Raw genomic sequence first — 8,769 nt, forward strand, 5'->3', positions numbered from 1 at the left:
TTGGCAATTGTGCCAATGATAATTAAATTGTCCTCTTTTGTAAATGTCTATGAACTCAATCTGCAACAAGCGTTTGTCTTAAAGTGCAACAGAATAGAACAAAGATTGTTTGCCGTGTAGTTGCCAACGAAGTCGAGTATCCACCACGACGAGCTTTCACGATCTTCGTTTACGGACGACGCGTTGCGCATTCTTCTCCCGACGGTCCACAGAGTTTTCATTGAGATCTCACGCGATAAACCTTCATAGATAGAGATTGACATATTGAAGTCGTCGCAGAGGTCGTACATCATTGATGAACGGTTGTCGTCGTACAGTTTCCCCCAGCCTCCCCAAAGCAACCTTGACTCGGGCATAACCGAGCAGATGTGCGAGAGATCTCTACGAGATATCGCGGTGTTTGAAGGAAGATATATCGAGGCGATACTGAGGCCTTTCCCCGAATAGTCAACTGCCATGCGACAGCTTCGGTACCAGACAACGGCGCAAGATCGACTCTATAGAATGAGTGCTGTTTTTTGATCCCTAAAAGCACCCCTCCATATCGATTTGCCCGATCGCGGCGGATTATGTTGAAATCAGGAAACTGAAGGTTCACATCTGGTGTTAGCCATGTTTCACATAAAGCAAAAACATCGCATTGTAATTTGTTAACCAATAATTAAAAAAATTCTAATTTTGGAAGAATACCTCGACAGTTCCACTGTAGAATCGAAATCATGTTACCCTTATTGACTAAGTTAGCCATCGAAGGATACAAATGACTCGAGGAGGGGCATTTTTGAAGGCAGCTGCTTCAGGAGAGGAGTCAGAATAGGAAGAACAGTTTTGACCATGTTCTTCACGGGGTCGGAAGCATCAAAGAAGTTGAGGATGAGCTCCACGATGCAAGAAAGTGTGAACATTGGAGCGCTCGGGAGTTCTTCTGCTCGCTCTCTATGCCCTCTTTCTGGCTGTGAAATCGCAAAAATTGGGGCATCTGGGATTTTAGATGTTCCCGGAATCGGTGGAAACTCTCGATCATCCCGATGTGAAACCACAAAAGCTGAACGTTTTTGAGTATTTCCACCCGCTTTCAATTTGACCATGTTGGTTTGGGGCTCACTTTGAGGCTGTTTTCTAGGTTTTTTCGAGGGTCGCTGGCTCTGTTTTATTCTCTTCCTCGTTGAGCCATTGAAAACAAAGGGAGCCTCATTTCCAACCTCGGAGTCAGAGCTACCTTGATCGTCCAAAGGATGAGACGAGTAGATGGTGTCAGAAACGAGTGTAGAAGCGGCCTTCCTTAACATTTCGGCGTAACTTCGCCGAGAACGCTGCTGAAGAGACCGCTTCTGGTGGACGTTGGGCAAGCTTCAATAGCATATGGAGGGATTTCGTTACAATAGACACATTTCGGTGCCGTCTTGCACGCGCCCTGCACATGCTTCTCTCCGCATGATGCACAGCGAGATTTATTGCAGCAGTACTGAACGGTGTGGCCCAGCTGCGTGCAATTAACACATAATCACCTTCGGTACATACAGCCGAACAGGTAGACGAAGCTTGCCAATCACTACGTAGTCAGGCAGTGCGGACCCGGAAAAGGTGACGCAGAAAGAGTCAGACGGGGAATAACTCCGCTTCTCTTCCTCCTGCGACACAGTATCGCAACAGCAAAGAAACGTTCTTGAAACGACCGAAACCTTGTTTCAAATCGTCGCATGTCATACTACCCTCCATCACCACCCCCGCGGTCTCATACACTGCTGACGGTAAATACACCTTATATTCGAGAGTGAAAAGCTCACAGTTGGCAATCTCGTTGGCCTGTTTGCGATCACTGACCGTGACGCGAAGTTTACTGGACCCAACCATGTCAATGGTCATGACAGATGATAATCGCTTTTCCAGATCTTTGCTGATCTGGCGTATATTCAAACGTTTGCCTTTGGGTCGAAAGAAAACAACATACGGCCCACTAGAGTCGTGAGGGTAGACCTTGGGACGGGGGCTCGTAGAGGAAATTTTAGCGTTGATGGTGTCCATTTCGTTTTGGTTTGGAACACCCGAATGCAACGAAACATCTGACATGGAAACATCTGATAGGAAGGAAAAAAACACACACACACGCGCAGCTGAAGGCTTCGTGATCGCCAAAGTTAACGGAATCTATATATGTAGCTGCTACGCACCGCCACGTTGGACGATTGATCAGTTCAGCCGGATGCTGGATAAGGTAGCATAGGAACTTATCGACAGGAGGCCAGTCGTCATTGCTGGGGACTTCAACGCCTGGGCAGTAGAGTGGGGCAGTCGTTGCACTAACCCTAGAGGTTGGAGTCTACTAGAAGCACTTGCCAGGCTCAATGTAGACTTGATTAATGAAGGTTCGACGAGCACATATCGAAGGGATGGCAGAGAGTCCATCATCGATGTTACCTTCTGCAGTCCTGCCTTAGCAAGGAACACGAACTGGAGAGTCTCCGAGGACTATACGCATAGCGACCATCAAGCGGTCCTGTATTGTGTCGGAGGGAGGGTACACTCGGAACCACGCGAGAGCAGTATCAAGGAGCGAAAGTGGAAGACAGAATCCTTTGACAAGGATGTGTTTGCGGAAGCAATGCGATTCGAGCGCAATCTTCAAAATCTGAGTCCAGACGAGCTGGTTGCAGCATTGACCCGAGCCTGCGATGCAACCATGCCGAGAAAGGTACAACCACGGTATGCACGTAGGCAAATCTATTGGTGGAATGAAACGATCGCAGAGCTCCGTCGTAGCTGTTTTCGAGCAAGGAGGAGGATGCAGAGAGCCCGCAGCGATGTAGAAAGAGCAGACCGCAGACCAGTGTTTAGGGCGGCTAAAGCCGCTCTCAAAAAGGAAATTAGGCTCAGTAAGGCAGCTTGCATGAAAGAGCTCTGCCACAACGCGAATGCAAACCCATGGGGGGATGCATACAGGGTCGCTATGGCTAAGATTAAAGGCCCAGCGATACCGCTAGAGAGGAGCCCAGAAAAACTCAAAGCAATTATTGAGCGACTGTTTCCGCATCACGAAGCACCAGTCTGGCCTCCCACACCTTATGGTGAGGCCAACACCAGCAGAGATGAAGCCCGTATCACTAACCTTGAGCTAATTACGGCAGCAAAAAGCCTAAAAACTAATAAGGCTCCGGGACTAGATGGTATCCCCAATCTGGTCTTGAAAACGGCGATCCAGGTCAACCCGGACATGTTTCGCACCACATTGCAGAATTGCATAGACGAAGGAAACTTTCCCGAGTGCTGGAAGCGGCAAAAGTTAGTACTGTTGCCGAAGCCGGGTAAGCCACCCGGAGATCCATCGGCCTACAGGCCTATTTGCCTGCTAGACACGGTCGGAAAACTCCTCGAGAGAGTCATCCTTAACAGGCTGGCGATCCACACAGAAGGTGCAAACGGATTATCAAGCATGCAGTTCGGGTTTCGGAAGAGCAGGTCCACAGTTGACGCCATCCGGATAGTCGTCGAAGCAGCTGAAGCAGCCAAGATGCAAAAGAGGATAGGAAACCGCTACTGCGCTGTGGTAACCCCTGACGTGAAAAATGCGTTCAACAGGGCCAGCTGGGAAGCAATAGCCAGCTCCCTACACAGAATGGGGGTTCCAGGGTACCTGTGCAGAATTCTGAAGAGTTACTTCGAGAATAGGACGTTGGTCTACGAAGCCATAACAGCGGATGTTCCCCAAGGCTCCATTTTGGGGCCGACGTTGTGGAACGCGATGTACGATGGGCTGTTGCAGCTAACACTACCAAGAGGTGTGAAGATCGTTGGGTTTGCGGACGACGTGGCTCTCATGGTATTCTGTGAAACAATAGAAGAGGTAGAAGTACGAGCAGGGCAGGCGATAGAGATAATCGAAAACTGGATGTGCGGGAAAAAGGAGGCATTGGCCCATCACAAAACCGAAGTGATGATGATCAGCAACCGAAAAGCAGTACAGCATAGTACGATTATGGCCGGAGAGGCCACCATCGCCTCAAAGCGAGAGGTAAAGCACCTCGGGGTAATGATCGACGACCGGCTCAATTTCAATAGCCACGTTGATTATGCTTGCGAGAAGGCAACTAAAGCGATCACAGCGTTGACCAGAATCATGTCAAACAGTTCCGCGATTAGTAGCAGTAAGAGAAGACTCCTGGCCAGCGTATCTACGTCAATTTTCAGATACGGAGCTCCTGTCTGGGCGGCTGGTGAAATCACGAGGAGGAACCTTACTCGGCTCAATAGCACCTATAGGCTGATGGCCATGAGAGTGGCAAATGCATACCGTACCATATCGATGGATGCGGTCTGTGCCATAGTAGGAATGACCCCCAAAACATCTTTTTGGAGGAGGACTGTGAGTGCTACAGACTGCGAGGAACGGTTGGTGCTCGCATGATTGCGGGAGCCGATTCGATGAGGAAGTGGCAGCTGGCTTTGGACAGTAGTTTGAAAGGAAGGTGGACATATCGGCTCATTCCGAACCTGTCGTTGTGGGTGGATAGAAAACACGGGGAAGTGAACTTTTTCCTGACACAATTCTTGTCGGGCCATGGATGTTTTCGGAAGTATCTGCACAGATTCGGACACGCAGAGTCTCCCCTTTGCCCGGCCTGCCCGAACTACGAGGAGACACCGGAACACGTGTTTTTCGACTGTCCTCGATTCAGGACAGAGCGAAGTGTGCTCTCAGTAGGCATCGCTAGTAATATAAACCCCGAGAACATCGTGCAAGAAATGTGCAAGAATGAGAATACGTGGAACGAAATAGGAAGAGCGGTAACGCAGATCATGAAATCGCTGCAGCGAAAATGGCGTGAAGACCAGAGGGTGTCTGGAAGCGATCATAATAGCACGGTCGGTCACGGGGAAGCTTCCGTCGTCGGGGAACTTCCTGTCGGTGTAGGATAGATCCGCCGCCGGGGACTATCTGAGTAAATCGCGATCCAGTTGGGAGCTTAATGGCTCAAGAATACAGAAGATTAATTTCGAAGAGTTTCCGCCGCCGGGGAACCTCTAGTCGGAGTAGGCTAGATCCATCGTCGGGGACTAGGCCGAGTAGAACGTGACGCGTTGGTAGAACTGGTTTCGGGTCGTCGGAGCACCATTGAACCGGACGCTATGCTCCACCCGGAATCTCTGGATCGACTTCGGCACTCAGACCGGTCACTCGCTGAAGTAAGAAAGGCCTCCAGTACTGCGCTGATCTGGAAAATACCATAAATGTTAAAAGTGGTAAAAAATATTCAACAAGTCTTACACAGAAGCGAGTCGTCGGTTCCGAGGGAAATTCCAACGCCGGGGAACTCCCTGTCGGAGTAGGATAGATCAGCCGCCGGGGATCATCCGAGTAGCCCGCGATTTAGCTGGGAGCTAAATGGCTCAACGAAAAAGAGCAGCAAAAAGTCAAGAAAACTATGCTGGGAGCCGAATGGCTCAATGTTAACAAAAGTTCCGTTCGGGAGAAGGTTCCGCTACCGGGAAGCTTCTAGTCGGAGTAGGCTAGATCCACCGCCGGGGACTATGCCGAGTAGTTCGTGACGCGTCGAATAATCGGCTTTGGATAGTCGAAGCGCCAGTGAACCAGACGTTATGCTCCACCCGGAATCTCTGGACCGACTTTGGCACCCAACCGGTTTCCCGTTGAAGTGAGAAAGTGCCTCGGACTATCTAGGAGAGACATTAGTGTTGGACACGCAATAAACTTCCACGGGTCGTCGGTTTTCGGGGAAGCTCTCGCCGCCGGCGGACTTCCCGTCGGAGTAGGATAGATTCGCCGCCGGGGACTATCTGAGTAGACTGCGAACACGTCGAGAGTTAAATGGCTCAAAGATGCAGTGGTGCTGAATGGCATGATGAAGAGAGACAGTGAGCGTCAAATATTAAGAGACGCGCAAAGCGAATAAAAAATGCTTCGATGAGAAAATGTAGCGAACTAGCTGTGCTTGCTAGAGGCTGAACACGTGAAGTGCATGAGCACAGCCCCCCTCCGAAGTATTGACATCCAGTAAGTCCCGGGGGGAACAGGGCATGTGAAGAGAGGGTAACTCAAGTAACCTTCTGTTACTTGGGAGGGTTTAGTGGGTCCGGCGGGCCGGCCTTCTGCCGACCGCGCCAACCCCACTCCCTGAGTGATAATTTCAGGTGTCTGTAAGCAGATTTGCCTTCATCTCTCTATAAAAAAAAGAACACACACACACACACACACACACACACACACACACACACACACACACACACACACACACACACACACACACAGGGGGCAGCAGGGACTTTGTCCAAGGGCTTGACGACCCCTCCCCATGGCCACTGCGAGTTAGACCGGGACCATCGTCCCTAACCCCTAATCCCAAGGCGTCAAGCGACCCGTGCCGAGGGGATGCATGGCCAGGGGGGTGAAATAATAAGCTAGGCCTTTAACGGAGCCTGTGGGGTACCTGGGCACCCTCCACAGTAATTGTCCCTTACCGCGTTATGCTGGGCTCTGGCGTGGTGGACCTCTTTTCCCGAACAACTCGTGGGACCAAAATGGAAAACCAAGTCAATTCTTCAATTAGTGGTAGTAGTGTAGGCGACAACCCCTTCGCAAGAGGTGGGTTGTTCAGGTCTCCGCCTAGGAGGCCAGTGGCAATAGTCGGCAGCTCAGTGCGCAGCGCCAGCGTGGGTCACTCAACCTTCCTCTCGGCTATAAAAACGCCGGAAGGGGTTATTGACGGCCCATGGCTTGTGAAGGCGATGAACCGCAAACGCGATGGGCTTTCGCCCTTCGATGTGGCGACGGAACAGCTGGACGCCATCATCGACTTTGCGTCATCGAAGCATAATATCAGTAAGGACCTCAAGAGGAGCTTGCAGAAACTTCGAAAGTCAATGTTGGACGCCAAGCTGGAAACGGCGGTCGGGACGGCTAAGTGCGAACCCGTTAAATCCATGGAGTCAAGGTCTACCCAGACTGAGGCCCAAGAATTCGCGGATTTGGGCAAGGTCGAATCGACCGAGGACGTGCCAGCGAAGACGGTGGTGCCAAAGTCTACCCAGACTGAGGCTCAAGTATTTGCGGGTACGTCGGGGGTGACTGCTCCAACGGAGCGACACAAAAACGGGGGAGACAGTCTCCAGGGGATGAGCTCCCTGGGGCCGCTCCAAAACGCGGAGGGTTACTACCCCGAACAAGGGTAGTGGGGCTGGGAAGCTGAACCCCGGTCAGGTACCTCCAAAACCGGGGGAGGAAGGACCTGGAAAGGTCCGTCCACTCAGGAAAGACGGTGGTAAGGGGTTACGGCAGGCTGAAAGTTCTCAGCCGCACCAGACCAGGGAAATAGAGGGGGATGACGCCTCCTGGACCCTGGTCAAGAACAAGAGGAAACCGAAGACGTCAAGGGCCGAAAAGAAGGCCCAGGCAAATGAGGGTAGCAAGAAGTCTAGGGTAGGCGCCAATCGCTCCAGGGGCGATGCCCTAGTCATCACGGCGGACGAGGCTAAGTACTCGGATGTTTTGAAGGCGATGAGGAGTGACGTCAAGCTCGGTGTACTCGGCGCCGACGTACGTCGAATAAGACGTACCCGGATGGGCGAGATGATACTCGAGCTGAAGCGGGGCGTCTCGCAAAAGGGCGCCGCCTACAAGAAGTTGGCGGAGGAGGTCCTAGGCGAGACGGTCAAGGTGAGGGCACTCACGACGGAGGTGAATCTAAGGGTTAAAGATCTGGACGAGATCACTGAAGTCAAAGAGCTCGTCACGGCACTGCGGCGACAGTGTGAAGTGGAGACGCCTACCGCAGCCGTTCGGCTACGGAAAGGTCCGGCAGGGACGCAGGTAGCATTGGTTCGGCTATCTGCAGCGGACGCCTCCAAGGTAGTCAAGTTAGGGAGCGTCAAGGTGGGATGGTCGGTATGCCCTGTGCGCATATACGAGCAACCCGAATTTTGCTTCAAGTGCCTGGAACCGGAGCACAAGCAATGGGACTGCAAAGGCCCTGACAGAAGCAATCTCTGCCGACGCTGCGGATTGGAGGGACATAAGGCACAATGCTGCACGAACCCTCCCAATTGTTTGATTTGTTCCAGCAAAGCTGTGAACAGCAAGCACCCCATGGGGGGTTCGATGTGCCCAGCGTTTAAGCGTGCTGCAAAATCAAAGTGCAGGTAACGCAGCTGGCTTGCTCGGCCTCGCCCGAGTGTTTGGTGTGCGCAGGTTTAGAGGAAACGGCGGAACACGTGTTGTTCGTGTGCTCACGTTTTCGCGCGATGCGTGACCACATGCTTGCCACATGTGGTCTGGACACTACCCCGGACAACCTAGTTCGGAGGATGTGTAAAGATGAAGTTGGCTGGAACGCCGTTTTATCGGCTATCGCCCAAATCGTCTCGGAGCTACACAGAAGGTGGCGCGTGGAATCAAGGATGGCTAGTTCAGGCGCAAATAAGAGGTGGTCCAAGGGATCGGAGTCGGCTTCATGGGTCATACCGGTGGTCATGCTCTGTGGTCGAACTCGATCCTTTTATCGAACAAGTGGCCGCGCGAAGAGCAACATGGTATCGTCGCTTTCGCGGCGTCGGTCAACCGGGCGGGTTCCGAGCCCGAGGACGGAAAGGGGTCCTCGTCATGGCTGGGGCAGGCGTAGCCGACGCGACGGCAAGTCACTCTGTGTGCTGGCGAATAAGCCCTATCGCAGAAAGGTCAATTTGGGGTGCACGCGGCATCATTATTTTTGATACCAGTCGTGCAGAGGGAAGCAGGCGCGAAGTCGATCCTTCCCACCT

This window comes from Armigeres subalbatus, chromosome 1 (assembly GCF_024139115.2).
Source record: "Armigeres subalbatus isolate Guangzhou_Male chromosome 1, GZ_Asu_2, whole genome shotgun sequence".
Classification (NCBI taxonomy): Eukaryota; Metazoa; Arthropoda; class Insecta; order Diptera; family Culicidae; genus Armigeres; species Armigeres subalbatus.